The sequence below is a fragment of the Molossus molossus genome, unplaced genomic scaffold (genome assembly GCF_014108415.1).
Source record: "Molossus molossus isolate mMolMol1 unplaced genomic scaffold, mMolMol1.p scaffold_m16_p_1, whole genome shotgun sequence".
NCBI classification, from domain to species: Eukaryota; Metazoa; Chordata; class Mammalia; order Chiroptera; family Molossidae; genus Molossus; species Molossus molossus.
This window is the reverse complement of record NW_023425344.1, coordinates 150,907,338-150,912,747: the sequence shown is the minus strand read 5'-3', so window position 1 is coordinate 150,912,747 and position 5,410 is coordinate 150,907,338. Positions and strand designations below refer to the sequence as shown.

General features: G+C 51.1%; 1 pseudogene; it reads right to left on the bottom strand.

Annotated features, from left to right (window-relative positions):
* Positions 1 to 3,023: 3,023 nt before the first annotated feature.
* Positions 3,024 to 4,948, bottom strand: LOC118615603 (annotated as a pseudogene).
* Positions 4,949 to 5,410: the final 462 nt, after the last annotated feature.

Here is a 5,410-nt window from a genome sequence, read left to right as displayed (position 1 = left end):
TCTATCTATCTATCTATCTATCATCTATCTCTGCATATCTCCTTTTGTTTCTGTTTTTTCTTTTTCTGGAGAACCTTGACATGTGTATGTATATAAAATTCAGTGTGTTAGTTTAATCATTGTAAGATATAATTGGACTTGTACATATCTTTGACTACTTCTATTATATAAGATATAAGAATTTCCCACATCACAAGTCTACCTCTTCTCAACTTTGCACCATACACATTTCATTAAACCATAGTCTCCAAATATAGACAATAACAAAGTCGTAATTCTGCCTAACATAATGCATCTATCCTGCGTACAACCAAAAACACTGACCCCTTCCCCAGAAAAGAAGCCAAAGTCTTTGTATATTTACTCTTCTCTTTGCTATCCTATAACTTAACTACTATAAATTAAAATTAAGAATACTTAATTACTATGATATAAATAAATAAGTTATGTTACATAATGAGTGAATGAAGAAGAAATTGAAGATATATGATTTATATACACATACATAAACATATTAATTCTAAAATAAGGTAAAAGAAATATTCATGACAATTACATGCCCCACTCATTTCTGTAGACGGTTATTAGGTATTTTAAACTAACTTCTCATTTTGCATTTCCTTTTCCATCAGCAAATATCTGAGCTGGTTGTGGAACCTAACCTTATTTTATTGTATTTATTTAAAATAAGTCCTCACTTTTATTTTAAAAAATGCATGTCACTGACCTGTCTTTGTTCTACAAGCCCTTCGTCAAGATATATTGCCCGGCTGGCCAGTGTGGCTCAGTGGATTGAGCGTCGTCCCATGGACTGAGAAGTCCTGGTGCGACTCTCCGTCAGGGCACTTGCCTGGGTGTGGGCTGGCTTGATCCCCAGTAGGGGCATGCAGGAGGCAGCCATTCTCTGTCACATTGATGTTTCTAACTCTCTCCCTCTCTAAAAAAATAAATAAATTCATTTTAAAATAAGATATAGCCAAATAGCTATGGCTGCCGGTTCTTCTTCACGATCCACAATTCAGACACAGAAACAGAGCTGAGCTGGGTGGGAGGGGCAGGAAAGAGGCAGGGGGTAGACTGTCCCTAGCCCTAGGCAAGGCTGACATAGCCCATGGAATGATGAGCAAATGGCACATGGCCCTTCTCATAGGCTCTCTAGACCTGCTAGGAAACTGCCCTACAGAACCTTTGAGCCCAAGCCATTCTAAACCCACAATTTTTCATCTGGATTATTTAATAATACATTAAAATTAAGCATAGCTTGATCCTGAAGATGCTGAGTCAACATGTCCAACATTTTGGCACAAAAATACCGTGGTCTTTTTTTTTTTTTTTTTTTTAGTGCAGAGTTAATTGGCTTGTTTGCAAATTCATTTCTTTTTCCTTTATTGATTTTAGAGAGGGAGAGTGAGATAGAAACATCAATAAGAGGGAATATCCATTGGCAGCCTCCTGCATGCCCCCCACTGGGGATTGAACCCACAACCTGGCCATGTGCCATGTGCCCTGACCTGGAATTGAACCGGTGACCTCTTGGTGCACGAGTTGATGCTCAACCACTGAGCCACACAGGCTGGGCTGCAAATTCATTTTTAAAAACACATTCCCTGGGAGTGGGGGGAGGGGCTCTGTGAGAGCCTGAACCTGGGACACAGATCCCTCTCATCTGGTAAGCTCCAGCACTGCTCATGCTCCATTTCCTCTTGGAAAATAGCAACAGGAGAGGGATATGGGCCCAAGAACAGTGGTGGAGCCATGAGGACAGGATCATGGAGAGGCTGTGCTGCCACTAGGCAGCTCGGTGGAGATGAGGAGCCAGTCCCACCCTGGCCAGGGCTGAGTGGAGGCAGGAGAACCTAAGGCCAAGCTCAGTGCCTGACAGAGACCCCTGGGGAAAAAGGATGGAAATGGGCCCAAGCCTAGACAGCAACCTGTAACACATTCCTGCAAAATCTGCTTCCACGCTGCTTGGAGATACTGGCTCCCAGAACTCTTATGCCATTTCTCCCCCAGGGGAGGAGCAGTAAGGGAAGGAGGCTGAGACCTCACGGGGATGGGCAAGGCTGGCCAAGGAGGAACAGAGCTGTCGGTTTTAGACATTGTTGGTGGCACCATAGGGGCTCTCCCTTCTAGCCGCTGGAGAGGGCGCTGGCCTATGAGAGACCTGAGAACCAGACAGAACTCCTCTGGCCAGCCCCAGTGGCCTGCTTAGGGTAGTGGCCAGCAGGATCAGAGGTTCTCAGCATGCTGCCCCTCTTCTTGTCTGCTGCAGGGGGGACAGAATCCAGGCCAGGAGCACAAAGGCTATTACCTTCAGCTCTTTCCTTTCCAGCCCAAGGCCCGAGTCCACAGCAGAGTTGCTCAGGGCCCAGAGGGAACACAGTCTCCAGTTCAGAAACTGGGTACAGCATAACAGTGACTCCAACTTGTAAGACAGGCACAATTGCACTGACAAAACTGCTCCCTCAGTGGAAGGGTTCCACATCTCAGGCCCCTCCTTGGGAAGACGGGGTCACAGGGCAGGCAGGATGGGTCCTCCTTCCTTGAATAAGGCAACATAACATTTGCTTGATTGGTTTTTGGTAAGGACAGGGACTGGCAAAGCTGACCTGGGGGCTCCAGAGGGAGTGCAGCCTAGGCCTCTGCCTTCCATTGGCTGTGGGAGGTTGGGCTTTATCTCAGGCTTGAATGGGCTCATCCAATCCAGAGACGCCCTGGTGATCTCCAGACATGGGGAGGAGAAACAAAATAGCGCCGTGAATGAAAGTAACACTATTTGGACTCTCACGTCCATCTCGTGCCCCCAGACACTCTGGGCTCTGGTACTGATTGTGGTGTCAGGACGCAGCCCCGAGGGTGGAACCAACGTGCCTCGGCACTGTCCTAACCCATTAGCCTCCACGCAGAGGTAGGAGGCTGGAGCTCTCGAGTCAGGCAGGCTGGGGGCTTCCAGTCCTTGAGGCTGCAGCCACCCCACCCTGGTTCTGAGCCCCAGAGGCAGAAGGGGCACAGACAAACGCTGGCTAGACTGCAGCTCCACGGTTCATAGCCTCGCCTGGGAGAAGCAGCAACTCGGCTGAGTCCCTGAGCAGCCCCTCGCCCACGCAGCAGGGGGGCTGGCCGCAGTGTGGCTTTGGGAGCTCAGTACCAAGCTGTGCAGAGGGGCGTGTGAGCAGCTCTTCCGCCAAAGGTCTCCGGTTGGCCTCCGCACAAATGGCCTCCGGAGGTCCCCTGTGCTGAGAGATGTGGGAGGGAGGCTGAGGGTTGGTGGGCTGAGGGGCAATCTCGAAAACGGAGGCCACGGCTTCATCCACGGCCCAAGGTGGTTTCGCTGTCAGCCCCTCTACCACAGTGCAGCCCCGGCTCCACACATCTGCCTTACTTTCTAGCTTTGCTGCTGATCACCTCAGGGCTCACCCATGGGTATGTGCAGGTGATGGAGCACATGCCCGAAGTGACATGCTCATGGTCTGCTGGCCTCAAGGTCCCCCAGCTTCCCATTCCGGGCAGAACCTTGGAGGGTGTTGGCTCCCTTCATGTCCTGGTGAACAATCACATTGCTGTGCAGGTCGCTCCAAGATCTGCCGGGTGCATTTTCGGGTCACGCCCTCTTTCAGAGATCTGTAGGTTTTCAAGTGGTCTCTCTCTGACCCCCCATCCAGCCCCGTTTGACTCCATGAGGATGATCAGAGTTTTCCCAGCCTGCCTGGCAGACAGCCAGGGTAGTGCCCGATGCGCTGTGCTTAAAGTTCTTCAGCAACTGGACTTCACACTGCAGAGCGCTCTGCTCATTGCTTGTCTTGGGACTGTCTGGGTCAAATTGGACCTGCCTGACGGCAAGTTCATGTCTTGTGCCGACATCATAACACAAATAGACTCTGCCAATGACGTATCCTGGCCCAGGAGCTTCCCTGGCACCAATTGATGGGGCACTGAGTCTCTTGCACAGAGAGGCGTTCTCGCTGTCTGCACTCTGCAGGCGTCCTCAGGGGTCCAAACACTGCACCACCAGAACCATGTCCTCGCCATTTGTGCTCTGGCAGCGGCTAGAGGGCACCAGGGCGAACAGACTACCTTAATGCCGTGGTATCCGGGACATGTTCTTCCGCCATGGTTGTAGTCCTTGTGCACAGAAACGTGGCAGTGCTGGGGGTAGGTTCCACCTTCGATCCCTCTGTCCTAGAGCTGAGTTTCCAGATGTGAGAACTCCTGTCTGTTGTCTGGGAAGCTCTATGACATTCACAATTTCCAGAAGGACGGACTTCCTGACAAGGTATTTTCTGCACTGTCCAGGGGCTCCAGCATGCACTGCTCCCTGGTCTCCGGACGGAACACCCCCTCACTGTTGATGCTGGTGTAGGAACCCTGCTGGGCAATGCGCTGCTGCCCTTCAGGCAGGTAGCCAGGGGGAGGAGAGCTTCAGCTGGGGTTCTGGGAGCTGACAGAGAAGTACCTTCCTCTGGACTGGGGGGGGGGGGGGGGCTGGTAGATGGTATTTATATCTCCTGTGCATCAGCAAGGTTTGATCTGCACCTGCCTGGACACCCAGGAGTGGGGAGAGGAACTGGTATGGTTTCTGGCCTGGGTTACAGCAGCAATATCCTAGGGCTTTTCATGTTTGAGCTCCTATCCAAAATGTCAGGTGCTTTATCAAGATCATCTCAGTTTTCAGCAGGATGGAAAGTCATTGTTCATGTAATGTGATCAAGGGGCTGCCCAAACCCTGTTCTTACCTTGTGTTCCACATCTTCAGAGCTCACAGGCAGGCTGAGTGCTGCGATTTGCCTCTCCCCATTGTGTTCAAACTTGATTCTGACGTCACTCTGCCTATTGGGTGACCAGTGTCTTTATTCTTCATGGTCTCATATCCAAGCACCCAGGGGCTTCAGCTCATCTGGAGGGCCACCAGATCCTTCATGATTGAGGTCAATGCCTGCTGTTCTTCCATGGTGGTGATGGCTGCGGCAGCTGCTGGGACCCTGGTGTCACCTCCACAGCTGGGCCTCATGCTGTGGGCTGGGTGGCAGGATGGCACCGGGCCTGCCTCTGTGCTGGGGCGCATCCCGCGCTTGGAGCCCCTGCCACCTTCCCAGGCTCCTCCTCGGGCTTCACCCGCGGCCAGGTGCTGTGGCATGGGCAGGGTGGCCCTCTACATCCTCTGCGTTCCTTGGCTCTGACCAGCCGGGCCTCAGCTGTAATATTCAGCCTGCCCTCCTGCCAGTCCCTCAGTCCTGCAAGTCTTCTGTGTGGCCATCTTCTTAGGAGGTCAACCAAACTTTCATTCCTGAAGGGTCTGGGCCACTAATGGTCCTGTCTGGATTGGGTTGTTGTGTTTTTACATTCACCTTAATCACGGGAATAGTAGTACTTTATTAGAGATCAGACAGAGTTCACTGTTAAACATATGAAT